The sequence below is a fragment of the Pteropus alecto genome, unplaced genomic scaffold (assembly GCF_000325575.1).
Source record: "Pteropus alecto unplaced genomic scaffold, ASM32557v1 scaffold125, whole genome shotgun sequence".
Classification (NCBI taxonomy): domain Eukaryota; kingdom Metazoa; phylum Chordata; class Mammalia; order Chiroptera; family Pteropodidae; genus Pteropus; species Pteropus alecto.
The window spans coordinates 3,435,573-3,451,399 of record NW_006436888.1 but is presented as its reverse complement, the minus strand read 5'-3'; the positions used below and the strand labels follow the sequence as shown (position 1 = coordinate 3,451,399).

Genomic DNA, 15,827 nt, shown 5'->3' with positions numbered 1-15,827 from the left:
CCTGTATGGGCTTCTGGGGACCTCACACACCCCGCTTTTACCCTGTTGCTGACGACTCCTGTCTCGGCCTGAGTGTCCCTTAGGATTCAATCCCAGAAGCCCAGAGAGAAGAGGAGAGAGGGGACAGCTGTGCTTGTCCAGAGCAGGCCATCTAAAAACAAAAACAAAAACAAAACAAAACAAAACAGAAAATTATCTGCTAGGGACTTCCATTACAAAATGACTCACAATTTTTCTTTTTTTAAAAAAAATCATTAAACATTTGAAAACTACCAACAAAATAAGGTAGAAATTATAGAACTAGAAACTTAATAAACTGAAAAACTTACATCTGAGAAAATCGTTAATAGAGAAAATGGAATAAGATTTAAAAATAAGTATAAGAATATCCTCAGAGAGATAGCATAGAATATTATTCCAAGAAATCACAGCAGAGGCCGTCCATTTATCTGTTCATCGAGTCCACTTGTACTTAGCGAGTTCCTACTACATGGTAGACACAGGTGAAGCACAGTGGGATCAACTGTAAATAAAGCTAAATCCCACTCTTCATGGAGCTTAAAGTCTAATTAGGGGAAACAACAAATAACCAGTGAAACATATAAATATATAATATGTCGGATGATTTCTCAGGGGGAAATACGGCAGCGTTAGAGGTTTACGAGGTACAGGAATGGGGAGGGGGATGCTGTTTATATGGGATGGTCAGAAAAGGAAGCGAGGAAGTAAAGCGAGAGAGTGAATGAGCCGAGTGCACATCAAGAGGAAGAACATTCCAGACAGAAGGAATGGCAGAGATCAGGGCCCTGAGTCACAAAGATGTCTAAACTCTTCGAGGAGCAACTGGGAGACCCATGTGTTTGGAGTAGGGTGAGCGAGAGCGAGAGTATAAATCGGAACAGCAGGGACGTGTCGGGCAGTTCATTTACGGCTTGGAAGGACTCTGGCTTTCCCTCGGAGCAGGCAGGGGAAGCTACGGAGGATTTGGGGCAAAGGGCTGATGTGATAAATAGTCTAAGACGAAAAATTTGGAATGTTGTGGGAAGAATTGACTATGCGGGGGGTGGTGGGTGAGGAAGGGAAACTAGGTAAGAACCCAGATAAGAAATCAAGTGACTTGGACCATTACTTCTTAAAGGAGGGGAGAAATGGTCAACTACTGGAAACCTTCTGTAGATAATCCCAACAATATTTGTTGACATACTGGATGCGAGGTGAGAGGGAACAAAAGGAGTCCAAGGGCCCAACGAACTGGAAGACTAAAGACGGCAGAGGGTGAGAGAGCATCGCCAAGGGCGGATCTGAGAGTCGGCTTCGAGACGCCTGGGAGCCGTCCCGGTGGGGATGCGGGGCGGGAAGTCTGGCGTCAGGGAGAAAGAACCAGGTTAGATACAGAGTCATGAGACCGAGAGCATGTTCCTCTAGGGAATTCACGTACATGAGGAGAGAAGAGGTCCCAGGACTGAGCCCTGGGGAGGCCGTTTCGGAGGCTGGAGAGATGAGGAAGAGAAACGTAGAGACAGAGAGAACAACGGTGAGGTCAGAGGAGCGTTGACCCATAGCGAGATGAGGAGAAGGCTCGAAGAGGCCGGAAGCGATGCTGTGTGGGAAACTCTGCTGGTATGTGAACTAGGATGAAGACCCCAGCTGATCATTGGTTGTAGCCTTGGAGAGGTTGTTGGTGACCATGATAAGGTCATTTGTCAAATATGGTGACAAAAGCCCAGCTGGGGCGAGTCTGAGAAAGAGCAGAGAAGGGAGGCGTAGAGATAGGGAGTGGAAGTGACTTTTCTGAAGACTTTTACCAGGGAATAGATAATAATTGCAGTAGCTGGAGGAGAATATGAAGTTAGAATAAATGTTGTTTTTTGTTTTGTGTTTTTTTTTTCTATTGGGGCATATTATATCTTGCCAAAGAGAATGACTTAGTAGAGAGAGAGGGATCGACATCGATGATGCAGGAGAAAGCAGGACAGCACCTGCCATGACGGCCTTGTGTGGGTTATCAGAGGGGAGAGGGTTTAACAAAGAACCATTAGAGATCTTGGAAATAAAAGAAATACAAATGTTGGGGAAAAACCACATCACCACAATCACCTACCTCATTTTCTCAGTAGACTAGAGAAATGAACAAACATGGAAAGCAAGCAGGACTATCAAGCTAAGAGGTTCTCTCAGAGGGCAGCATACAGGAATGAAAATGGGAATTCTAAAACGAAAGTTAAAGTCAGGGACTAGAGGTCAAAGAAGAAGCAAGAGGAAAAATAGAATGAAGGGGAGGCAGCCTGTGAAGACAACAGCTGGGGTGTCTTAGAGCTGAATAAAGTCACGTGTCTTCAGATCGAACAGACCCATGGGGCTGCACCCAGGGCTGGATAATAATAACAACAGTAGTAGTAACAACTCATACATCAAAATATTATAGAGACATTTCACGTTATCAAGAAAAAAGAAAAAAATTGAAAAGCTACCAGGAAGAGGCTGATATAACTCAAGTCACAAAGGACCTCTGAGGTCAAAGAAAGTGTTTGAAGTTTATTTCAAGAACAATGGAAGTCACTGAAGGATTTTGGGATGGGTGGAAGGGTGGCGACAAAAGTCCGATTTGTTACAAAGATGTCTCTGGCTGCGGCTAGCGAACAGGTGGTGAAAAGGTTGGAGGTTGGGGTGAAGGTGAAAACAGGGAGACAGGTAAGAAGTTTTCAGAATTGTGCTACCAAGAGAGGAATGTTCTAACTATTAACACGAAAGCTAGCATTTATCGGAAGTTTGTGAAGTGCCAAGCGTCATCTAAACACTTTACATGTGTCAGTTTATTCAATCTTCACCATGTCCCTCTATATCTCCATTTGACAGATGAGGAAATTGGTAAACAGAGAGGTTAAGTAAGTTCCTAGAGATCACTCAGCTCGTAGGTGGCTGAACCAGGATGTGAACTGGAAAGTCTGTCTCCAGAGCCCCTGCTTTGAATCAATATTTGTAGGGCTTTGGACTAGAGTAGTAGTAATAGAGAAAGAAGTGAGCGTGGAGACAGCATTGATAGACTGATGATGTGGCGATAGAGGTGAGAAATTATTCAGGAACGATTTCTGTATTTTCACCTTGAGCATTCGGAGATACTTCACATCATCTCACGTTCCCGCAGACTCTAGTATTGCCCCACTGAATTTGGAATATATCCACACTCTCCTTCGTGACTTGTAAGTCTCTTTGTTAAAAACTCTGCCCCCAAAGGTGACCCATGTTCAGTTTGTCCCGGACCAAAGGATTCCAAGGACTTGAGACTGCAGGCTTTATAACCAGGAAAGCCTCAGGCAAACCAGGAGGAAGTGACCATCTATCCCACTGTTCCCTTCCACACCTTGCCCAACCACACTGTCCGTCATGTAGGTGGGCGGGACTCTCCCACCTCAGGCCTTTGCCCACGTCATTTTCACATGTTGAGAGCTCTCTGGTGCTTTGCACAGCTGCTTCTTCTAGTCTTCTGCTCTTAGCTTAAATGTCACCTCTTAAAGTGACCTTTCTGAGCACACGATCTCATGTACCCCACCACCAGTTAGCACCCCCTCCCAGAACTTATCATAGGATCGATGACTTTATAGAATTATCTGGTTATTCCTGTGCTCAATTATAAGCTCCATGAGGGCCGAACTGTGTCTGTCTTGTTCACCTGTGTAAAGCAGGTGCTTGGCATGTAGTTACTAAAGAGAAATCGACCCCAGTTAGAGCAGGAGACATTGTACTGGGGCGCCAGGAAAGACGTCTTTGCCAGAGGCACCTAGAAAAGGAGCTTGCAGCAAAAATGCATTTAGAAATTAAGGCTCGTAATCATGTTCTAGCCTTTCTTCCCTCTCCTCCCGCCCTCTGTCCTGCCTCGGTGCCAGTTAAGGAGAGAGCTCAGAGCCCTCATCTTCCTTCCACTTGTCTCTGTGGGAAACAGCACAGCTGAGATTCGGGGAAGCCACCCCTTGGAGTCAGCCATATGACTGCTCTGTTTCATTCACCTCTCAGGTAGTATTAATACACTGTTTTATGTTTCTTTGATACATGCCTGTCCTATGCAGTCTTGTTTTTATACGATTTGAAAACTTAACTCTTGATCATTACAGTGAAAAATTGAAAACCAAACTCAAATCCAATAATATTTGATTGGGTAAATGAGTTTTGACTCATCCCTAGAGTGGAATACTCTAGAACTATTAAACACGAATTAGGTAGAGCTGTGTTTGCTGACATGGAAACATGTCCATGATAAATTGGTAAATAAAATGGAAAAAAAAAAGCCCAAAAGTAAATATACAGAAATGTTCACAGATGTGATCTCTGAACGGTGAGATAATAGATTTTTATTTTCTTCATTTCATTGTATTTTTCGTAATTTCTACAGTGAGCATGTATTGTTTTTGTAATCAATTGGAGAAAGCTCTTTCCAATATGGAAAAAAAAATAAGTTTAAGAGAAAAAATGTTAATATTTACTATTCTACAGAACTACCCTGAGTCTCCTAAGGATTCAAAGTGAGCCTGGTCTGTCTATGAATTCATATGTTGTATATTTGTTCTTTATAATATCTTTCAAACCACATATATGCAAACGTGGAAAGCATACTATTAAAATGCGTAACATGGTACATGCCTTATAATATAAACATGTTTATATACATATATTTATGTATTATACATAATTTATTATATTTATAATTTTTCTGCATAGATCTTGTCTTTAATTTAGTACATTGTTTTGCTGAATTTGTTTCTCAAAGTGGCATGCTTAATGCACATCCTATTCAGATAATTGCTTCATATTCTACTCATGCTTGTCACACCTGTGGGGGACGTGAACACCCACTTACAGTCTTGGATTACTTTTTTTAAATTTTTTTAATGAGACATTTTTGAAAGATAAAACACCCAGATGGCTGACTCCTCTGAGGACCATGCAGGTCCTGGCAGTATCATTGGTATTTGTTACTCAAATACAAGCTTTCTTTCACACACCTGTGCTTCTTTCAGCTCGTGGCCTCTCCCAGCCCAACTGATCTTTGGGGGAGGAGTGGGTGTTGGGTTAGATAAAGCATGATGAGCAAAGGTGGCCTTCAGAGAGCTGGTTTTGCATCTTGACAGATGATACATTCTCAGCTCCCAAATACTTGTAATAGACATTACTTTTGAGCCATTATTTTTATTTTATTTTATCTTATCTTATCTTATCTTATCTTATCTTATCTTATCTTATCTTATCTTATCTTATTATTTTAGATAAAGCTCTGGCCTTTTCTCTTTCTCTTCCTTCCACTTGCCTACCGCCTCTCTCCAACTCCAAGTCTCTTATTCTTTTTCTCTCAAGGGAGTAGATGGCATGCTTATCAATTGATTTCAGCAGTTGTGGAATCTGCAGTGAGAGGTGATGGCTCTAAGCTCTCTAGTTCAGGGGCCTTCAAATGACCCAGTGACTCAGACAGGACGGCTGGCCTGGCATTGGGCCCTGGTTGCCCTGGCAGCTGGCAGAGCCTGGCAGCCATCCCGCAGGTTAGGCCGCCTTCCCCTCCCAGCATCCCCACCCAAGCTGGCCTGGCTGATCCTGAAAGGCCCTTTGTGTCTGGGCTCCGAGGACAAAGCCCCAGCACACATTCACACATTCAGTCTCCTAGTTAATTTCCTTTAACACCGACTCACCTGATCCAAGAAAGTCGAGCGAGATCGTTCCTCTCTCGATTTATTTAACCATTTTCTTTTCGCCAATATAAAGTACTTTCTAAATGCCAGGCTGTGTTCTAAAGCACTTTTACTTATCTAATCCGACGAACCCGGTGAGGTATTAAAATTTCCCCATATTACGATTGGACAATAGAGGAAGAGGGTGGTTAGCGACCTGCCCAAGACAGCAGCACAGTTAAGTGCAGAAGGCAGGCTTAGAAGCAAGATTCTGGGTCCATGAGCTCCTGCATGTGACCTGGACACTACGTCCTTGCATTCTCTTTAGTAGGGTCAGAACTGCAGGAGACCTGGGTGCCTTCTGCTACGGCTAGGGCCACTTTGGAACAGCCGTTAGGTTCCATCTGTCATTCCCCCGAGGTCTTCAGGGAAGGCATTCTGAATGCGTGACTTGCTGAGACAGCATTTCTGACCTGAGCTTGCCTGGTGCAGGGAATTATAGGAGAACCAGCTCGCTCAGAAAGGGAGCTTCTGCCGTGTTGTTTCAGAGCTCCTGACACCCCAGGCACTTGGGGCCAGAGCAGGGAGGGAGTGGGCTGAACAAGCTCCAAGTCCAGTCCAACTACAAGCTTGCTAGGTGACTTTCTGAAATGTCCTTTACTCTCCAGGGCCGGTATTTATGTCTGCAAAAATGGGGACACTGCTATTTTAGTTTGCAGCCTCAAGAGTGTAATGAAGGAGGCAGCTAATATGATGAAGGGCACAGGCTGGTGCAAGTCACTGTGCTAGGTGTTTGCACATTTTTCCATCTGAAGTTTGCAATGACCATGTGAAGAATAAAAACCATGATCCTAGATTTAAAAAAAAAGTATTTTACAAAATTAGGTGCTTTGCAAATATAAGGGATCATTCTGATAGAAACACCCTGCAATATACATATGATGTGTTATTGAACTGTACACTTGAAACCTATCTAATTTTATTAATGTCACCCAAATAAATTTAATTACAAAAAGGAAATAGGAAGCATCAAGCATGTCTTCTTGAGAGAGTGGAGCACAGGAGGAAGTGTCCAGTGCCTGCACATAGTAGGGGGCCAATAAATGCTTAATTAGAAGTGGATAATAAAGAACAGTCTCATACACAGCCTCATTAAGTTGGAAGTTCTGTCCTGAGTGTGTTTAGGGTTGAAAGCTATACCACGTTACCCTGCAGTTATCTGTCTTCACTCCTTTGTCCTTTTCTTTGAATTTTATGTGTATTAATTGCTCTCTTCAGGGATCTGTAACATTCCTGAGTCTTAATTTTGGCTATAAACATGTTTGGGAATTTAAGAAACAAAGATATTTCAAGCAGAGGAAAGAGATGGAGATTTCATGCTAACGCAGAAATTCGCATCCCCAGATTTGATGAAGGAATAATTGACTCAGAGTCTGGGGCCTCCTAGAATGATGGCCTTCACTAAAATCAAAATGCTGTCCCATAACCCAATAAACTTAGGCACAATTCAATATGCGCTAAAGTAATTTTAGAAGCCATCATTCCATTTCAGCAGTAAATGCATCTCCGAGTGGTATGAATTTCCCATTAAGATGATGTGGTTGGGAAAGTGAAAGATTCTTTTGGTACAATCAATTTATTTTAGTGTCCCAAATGTTCATAGCAACAGGAGCAAGCAGGGTCGCAACTGCCATTGTGGTCTGCCTCCTGTCACGGAGGGAAATGAATGGCCCTCTCCTTAGCCGCCAACCTACAATGCCTTCCACGGCAGAAAGTCCATCAGTTTTCTCTAGAGAACAGAACCCACGTTTGGGTGTGTTGCACATTAAACTTTTAATAGAAAACCAAAGAAAACAGCTTCTCTCGTTGGTTTTATGGGTCGTTGCTTCTGGAGGAGAAAGGTCGGGAGTGAAATGGTACAGGGAAGACTAATTGAGCCGTCCCTCTGACATTTGTCCTTTTGAGACATTTGTGTATTTTATTAAACTTGAGGCTTCTTTCCCATTTCACTCTGGTTTCCTCATTATTTTCCAAGCAATCACTGGGAACTACTTCTTTGCTGTTATCTTTTCTCCCCATAAACAAGTAGAATCTGCTGATCTATACCTGGTATGGATGTGGCGGGATTCATTTGTCATACCTGTCCTCTGAAGAAAAAAAATCACCGAGTAGGAAAAGGTTAGCGCAGGCGATTTTGTCTTCAAAGGAAGATGGTCCAATTAGATGACTTTTAAGCTGCTAAAGTTTTTATTTTCAAATAGTAGCTAAAACCAAGGTGAAGTTATGACATGTTAAAAATGGAGCATGGGTTTTAAAAATTCATTCAATCTCTTTTCTCTGCATACTGTATTTCTATAAATAAAAAAGCAAGTATCATATTTAGTCACACCGTCTTAGAATTATTAAAAAGCAACAGAACGAATGTAAAAAATGGCTCAAATTCTGATACAGAAAAAAAAAAGTTTTATTTATACATGTAAATTCCATAATGATAGAATTGACAAGGCATGGACTAATTTTTGCCGAGGCATAGAAAGTAGCAACTTTATGGCATTTTTAAGCTGTCACAGCTCACGTGAACCGACCGGATAGATGACATCTAGTGGGAAAACATGATATTGGATCTCACTTCCAATGGACTTCTGAATACTCACAGGATGGAGAAGAGCGTATTAGAGAATGCTAGCGGCTATGACAGACAAACCCCAGATCTTAGTGACTTCACCAAGAAAAGTGGATTTCTTGCCAATATGAAGTCCAAACCAGGTGTTCCCGATTTCTTAGAAACTGTAAATCATGCTTGGCCTTCCTTGTAGTCATTTAGGGACCCAAGCGCCTTTTACTTCATGGCTGTCTACTTTGCATTCAATAATAGATGAGAATGAGGCTGGAGATTACATGCAGGAGGCTTGGATGGGCCATGCCTGGGCATCCATCACTTACACCTACATGTAACTGGCCAGTACATAGCCACGTGGCTGTGATAACTGCACAAGAGACTGGAAAATGTAGTTCAGCTATGTTCTCAGGACCAAGAGGAAATAGGTTCAGTAGTCAACTGGCCTCGTCTCTGCCATAGTGAAAGAAGATCTTGAGGACTGGGAATGAGAAATCAGAGTTTGAAAGAAGATCCAAGAGTTGGGTCAAGCTATGACGGAAGAGGGACTTGTCAAGGGGCAGTGGAGATGTCCAGCATTGTCACGCCACTGATGAAGGGCAGTGCCCACTGAACCATGGCCCCAGATAGCATCTTCATTCTTTCTCAACAGAAACTTCCAGTCTGATTTACCGTAAAGACTTTTTAATGGAAATGATACACTGTAGTGGTGATAACAGAATTTTCTCTGTAGCCAGCATTGCTTAACACATCATCCGCTTAGTGACCGCATATACCTGATTATAATTCCACTCAAAGATAGGTAAGCATTACTGCATGGGCAATATATACTCATGCCTGAAATTAATGAGAAAGCGATGGGGTAATTACAGAAGCACATTCCCACACACCTCTATTTTCAACTTTTCAGTGATGTAACTATGTCAAAAGAAAATTTGGAATATACAAGTGGTTGATGTTCTATCCTGTTTTCTAGTCCATATACTGTAGTCAGTTTTTTTGTTTGTTTGTTTGTTTTTTTCCTGAAGGAAAATAAGTGCCTTCAGAAAAAAGACCATGTGTGGCTGTGTTTATATTGTACCTGCAATTTTTGGTTGTCAGTGAAGATTAAGAGAAAAAGTTCTAGTTCTCCCTGCTCAGTACTTACTACACTAGCTTTGCCACACCAGCAGAGGAAGGGCGGTCTCAGGCAAAGTTCTACTATTCTCTTCGTGGGCTGTTTGGTGATTTGCTGTGAACCCCGCTCCCTGAATGTCGTGGTAACTGCTGTAGGGTCTGCAATGATTAGACCTCCTCCTTTTTATCTTAGTTAAGCATCCTTTGCATGTATACTTCAACCTAACTTTACTTTAGGAGCATTTTCCCATGTCACTGAGCATTCTTCAAAATTGAATTGTTAATGGCTGCTGTGAGATAATAGAAAACACATTGGTCTCTGTCCCCCATTCCTGGCACAGGGCTCCTGAACCCTTGTAAGTCCTGAGCACCTTTTATTCTAACAGTTAGTCTTTGACCCTGTCCCTGCCAGAGAACTCCTGGAACTCTTGTAATTTCCTGGGTGATGGGAGTGTCTTTGGTTCTAACGAGGTGATTCTGGATGGCCCCTGGATAAGGGTTGGTCACCAGACAGACCAAGCCATATTAGAAGCTTGGAATATTCAGCCTCTCTCTCTGCTCTGCCCATTCTCTTGAGAAGAGAGAAGGGCTGAACATGGAGTTAATGGTCCAAACTCCCTTCGCAATGAAGCCTTCATAAAATCCCAAGAGTGCAAGGTTCAGAGAGCTTCCAGGTGGATGAACACACCCACACATGTTCCCCAGCTCCGCGGGATGGAAGCTTCAATGCTCGGGACCCTCCCAGACCTTGCTCCGTGTACCTCGTCATCTGGCTGTTCATTTGTATCTTTTATCACATCTTTAATAAACTGGTAAATATAAGTATTTCCCCATATCTTGTGAGCAAATTAATCAGACCTGAGGAGAAGGTCGGGGGAACCCTTAAGTTGTAGCCAGAACTTAGATGGAAGTTGTGGGAGACCCGGGGACCTACACCTTGTGCTTGGCATCTGAAGTGGAGAGCAGTCCCACAGCCTGCTCCCCTAGCCTGAGGGGTCTGACACCATCTCCAGGTAGACAGTGTCAGAATGCAGTTCAGTTATAGGGTCCCTAGCTGGTGTCACAGAATTGCTTGGTGTGGGGAGAAAAAACCCTACACAATGGTGACCTGAAGTGGCGTGTTCTGTGTGAGTAGTGAAGGTGACTCACAGGAAAGAAACACACAGTGGGGAAGAACTGGGTTTTCCGTGCTCCTCCGGAGGAAATTGTAGCTGCTTTCTCATATTACGGTGGCATAACCTGCCATCGTGTGGCTGTGTCCGCATTTAGTTAACTGTTTCTTTACAGCTGGACACGAAGGCTGTTTCCAGGTTCGTCTTTGCTATAAATACCATGGTGATAAATGTCTCCGTCAATGAATCTTTATGTGCATTTCGAAATCTTTCCTTACAATAAATTGCTAGAGGCAATACTGAAAGGTCAAAGGGAATGAACACGTTTAAAGGATGCTATTGTTTATCGCCGAGTTCCTGACCTTTAGGACGTGGAACTCATTTGCTGATGGTCATTGTGAATGTCCTCTCTGAAGCTGAGCATCGTGCATTTCCAAATATCAAAAACTGAAAGAAAAACAGGATTCAACCCCATAGTTGCATAATTTGACTTCCCTCACCTCACCTAATCCTGACCACGTCCGATCTGGTTTTTATTTCAGATTTTGACCTTTCGTACCTCATGAGTCGTTTTTGCATTAATCTTAATTTTTTATAAATTGCATTTAAACATTTTTATCTTGATCACTGAGTTTTGGGGCACCCCTTACATTTTGTGCCCAAGCTGAGTAGCCCCTTCATCTCACTCTAGTCCCGGCCTTGGCGATTTGAACTCAGGACCTGCACAAGGCATTTCGATGTGTCCAGGGACATTATAATACCTGGGAAGAAGCCCAGTACCCAGGTTAGAAGCAGATGCAAAGATCGAGGACAATCAAATACCAGAACACTGTCTGAGGCCTCCGAGGCGTGGTGTGCACACTCAATATTTCTAAATGGCTGGAAACAGGAAGGCCAAGGAGGGGTCCTCTCCGGCTGATGGCAGAGAGTGGGGATATCAGAACTTGCTTTGAAGCTTTAGCAACAGGCTGTTCTCTTCTCCTGATGCAAACACTCCAAAGATTCCTCCTGAGATCCTCCCTCCTCCCATCGGTTAAAGATATCGTTTACTGGAGCCATGTGACCTATTAGTTTTGGCTTTGATCTTTTTGAATCTAATTACAGACTAAAAGAGTGCCCATGCTGTTTGTGCTGATTTAACACCAAAGCAAACGAGGATTATCTCCTGTACCCATAATGATGCTTCTCCATCCCCTGGTGCGGAGGAGACAAAGGCTAATGGTTGGCAGGAAGGTGGTCACTGGGCATAACCTGCTGGCTGTCTGTGTTTAGAAATCAAGTCCTCGTTTTAATCCTGACATGTTTCTCTTGTAAACAGTTGCCGGTGCTCGAGACTGTATAAAAAATTACGAAATTACCCATTAAGGTAATTCGCGAGACAGTCAACAATAACTCCTCTTCATTTACTCATTCATTTATGGAGCATTTATTACCTGCCAGGTACTGTGGCCAGTCTCTGGGCACACAGGGGTGAATACAGTAGCCGCTGGTCTCTCTGCCTTCATAGAGTGGACAGTTGGGTGGGAGAGAGATACAGTAAAGACACACAATCATCCCTTTGTGATTACAAGCTGTCGCGAGTGTAAGAAAATGGCGGAGTTCTCTGAGAACCTTCTAATGAGAGGTGCTTTGCCTTCTCACCCTCAGAATAATGCCGTGAAGTGGGTATAATTTTCTGCATTTCACTGATGAGAAAAGAAGGGCCGCTGTAGACCAACAGCACGCCCCGGGTCTTCCAGAGCCAGGCGGAAGTAGAGGCAGGTGTATAACCCAGGGGGTGGGGGTGGGAGTGGGGTGGCATCAAGTCTTGTCTTATCTCTGCAAGGGCTGCTTCTCCCATCATTTGTTAGCCACCCCCACCCACCCTGTGTTTGAGGGTCTAAGAGGTTTATAAATGGCCTTCCTGCCTTTGAGTTTGGAACCATGATGAAAATAGAACACAGGAGCCTAGCAGGTGGACATCGCCATGTCCCTTTCGGATAAAGTTGTTTGGAGAACATGGCTTTGCTATGCAACTGGAATGCTCGTTTATCCTCTCTGCGCCACTCCCCACCCTTCCACCACTACCCACTCTAGAGCAGAGGCGGGCCACCCAGGGAATCAGAATCTTCAGAGTGTGTGTGTGTGTGTCAGCCTCGTGCTGACCCATCACAGAGAGGAAAGAAGAGAAAACCCTTGCCACCTGCTTACATTCTAGACCAGCTCCACCCCATTGAGAAACCGGAATCAGGAACCATTGGCTGCAGTGTGTAGAGGGCTGGCTCTAGAGCCCCAGAGATACCCCATGTGAAAATATAAGAATCAGGGGACATGTTCTTCCCAACATGCAACTGTCTCCATCAACCCCTTCTTGCGTACAATAAGTAAAACCCCATGCCTTCTGGACAAAAATCTGCCTGCCATTCACAAATACTTCTAAAATTTATGTATGTCTTCTTCTGTAGCGATAAGGATGATAATAAATTAAGGCACGCACATGGCTTTAAATAAGCAGGTAGTTATCGTAGATAACTGTAGTCCAAGTATGAACCTAATAAATGTGCTACTAACAATTTGTCCCAAGTGATGACAATCCGTGCACAAAGATGAGGCCATGGACACCATTGTGAGGCCAGTCCTCCTGCTGGTACCCACTGAGGGCCGCCCTTGGACGTGAGTAGCTACTGTTTAGGCAGCTCGGGATCATAGGTGACTGATCCTTAGGTTTGATGTTTCCCTCTCACGTGACTTTATCCTTTTCCCGCTCCTGTTCATGCCTTCAGCAAGCATTTGCATACTGGCTCTAATAAGAAAGGAAGACACTTATGTTTATAATCATCCTCCAGTGGGATGCCAGCTGCAATGGAGTGAGACCCCTGTGGGCAAGAGAGTCTAAATCTTTTCTCTAATGAATGTGTTAATTGGACATGCGTTATTGTATGGCGGTGATTCTCAAACTAGTTGGTCTCAGAACCAACCCTGTTGTCTATAGCCATGCCACCTTGAACAAGCCCAATCCCATCTGATCTCGGAAGCTAAGCAGGGTCAGGCCTGGTTAGTACTTGGATAGGAGACCATCTAGGAAGACCAGGTGCTGTAGGCATAAAAAATAAAAAAATAAGGGATTGTAAACTGACAAGGTCCTTGCAATCTGTGAGGTCAACCAAAGGTTGCTTCGCCTTAAAAAAAAAAAAAAAAGAACCAACTCTGTTACACTCTTAATGATGATTAAGGAATGCTAAGAGTTTTTTGCTTATGTGTATTATCAATATTTACTAATCGCTATCAATATTTATTATAATAGCAATTAAATCAGGAATTTTGAAATTATTAATTCATTTTAAAGCAACAATAATAAATCCACTTGATGTCCACATACCCAAATCTGACAGGTTTCTTTAGAATTGAGCCAATGTTCAAACATTTAAAATTCAAGCCTAATTTTTTAATTTTTAATTTGCATTCCAAAGACAGGGAAAATAAGATTGGGCCATAAATTGGTGGCAGAGAACTAGAGTCAATGGAGTTCTGGAACTGGCTTCTATAATCAGCAGAAGAGAGCTGATTATTGAATATTCGGGAATTTTGCTAGTTGTTGTTAAACCATTAAGAGCCTGAACCTGGCCGTGGCGGGAATATTTACACCACGGAAATAGGCAAGGCTACAAATCAGGACCTACTCTTTTCAGAGAGCTGGTTTATCAGCCCACCACTGATAGAGCTTACACGAGATTAAAAATTGCAGCACAGGACATAACCCACCCCATGTGCTTTTTTTTTTTTTTAATGTCTAGCACAGTGAATTTTGGGTTGGTTGCTTTATTCTCGTTTGCTTGTTATTGTTTTAATCTGAGTGCGTTTACACAGGCAGGCAAACTCCCTATTTCCACTGTCCCCTCACCTGGGGACATGCATGCTTCATGCATCAGTACGGGCACAAGCCTAGTCCTCAGAGGCATTTATGTTCGTCTCTGTGGTTCCTGGTTTTCCTCGTTTCTGTGCAGGCTGGAAAGTCTCTTCTGAAAAGTCCATGGCTTTTACACCTGCCCACGACGTCGTAGGGATGGTGTTTGCCACTTATGTTTTGGTGGAATGGTTTAAGAACAGCAGTCAATTTGTTCTCTGAAGACAGAGTAGCACCAGGGCCTGGCGTGGGTTACATTACTCAGACTGTTGGCATTATCCCCTGCGAGGATTTGCTATTATTTGGAAATTAATGATGGCTCCATATTTTCGGGAAGGGGGCGGGGAGCTGTAATTTATGAACCTCTCTCTTACCATCTGTTCATTTGCTTCAAGGCATTGATTTTCACAGCCTTAGAAATTGAAGGAAATTATGTTAAATGGTCACACATTTTCTTTAAAGTTTCGTTTTAAAGGAAAACAAAGGGAGAAAAAAAGCTTTTAAGACAATTAGCTCTTTTTCTGTAGGTCAATATACCACAGATTACAAACCAGGAAAAAAGAGCAAAATGAGATTTTGTTTGGGTTTGTATTTAATTAAGACCTAAATCATGATTCTCTTTGAATGGAATGAGAAGTGACACCAGCTCTGAGACGTATTTGATAAATTTTGCAATATCCACCTGCCAGCAGGGAAATGAGAGCAGGTATGTGCATTCAAAGGGATTCTATAATAAACCAGTTGTCAGACGCCAACACCGGTCCAAGACAGGAAATCTCACTGTCTTCTAACTTCCTGCCTCCAGGAACGAAGCAGATCATACTTGTCTGTGCTTGCTAGTAGAAAATTTTATGACTCTTGTCTTTAAAAGTTCTCTAAAAATGCACCTCCTTACCTAGCTAATTCTAGGCCCCATATGCCCTGATCTTATGTAATTCAAATACATGAAAATCGATTTTTATACTTGGAGTTAAAGAACATACTGATGATTCACTTTACACAAGGATTCGGGTAGGACTCTTTCAAGTAATAAACTTGTATAAAATGAATTCAAAATGACATCCGGTATTCAGAAGTTGAATGTACACTCCACTTTTCAGGACCATTTTTATTTTATAAAGCAAAGTACACACTTATATTTAACAGTCTTTACTTGGGATGATTTTCTTAAAAGTAATTTCTTAAAGGCTATTTTAACAGATTACTTCTTAAGTAGGTATAGAAAAGCATCTATTTTTATAGCAGTCGTATCTTCTTTTAAGTATATCAGTCGTGCAGGGTTGAATGCATCGTGCTCCTCAGTCACACAGTGGGGGCTCACGGTACCTGGCAAATTTCTATCTCTACAAAATTCTATCCCTTTCTATCTCTGGACCGTGGCTTCAAAGTGTTGACTTTATAATATTCATTACACTAAGCATTTGTTTCCATCTGTTTTCCATATC

General features: G+C 42.7%; 1 pseudogene; it reads left to right on the top strand.

Moving 5' to 3' along the window:
• Nucleotides 1–13,462: 13,462 nt before the first annotated feature.
• On the top strand, nucleotides 13,463–13,581 carry LOC112481844 (annotated as a pseudogene).
• The last annotated feature ends 2,246 nt before the right edge of the window (nucleotides 13,582–15,827 follow it).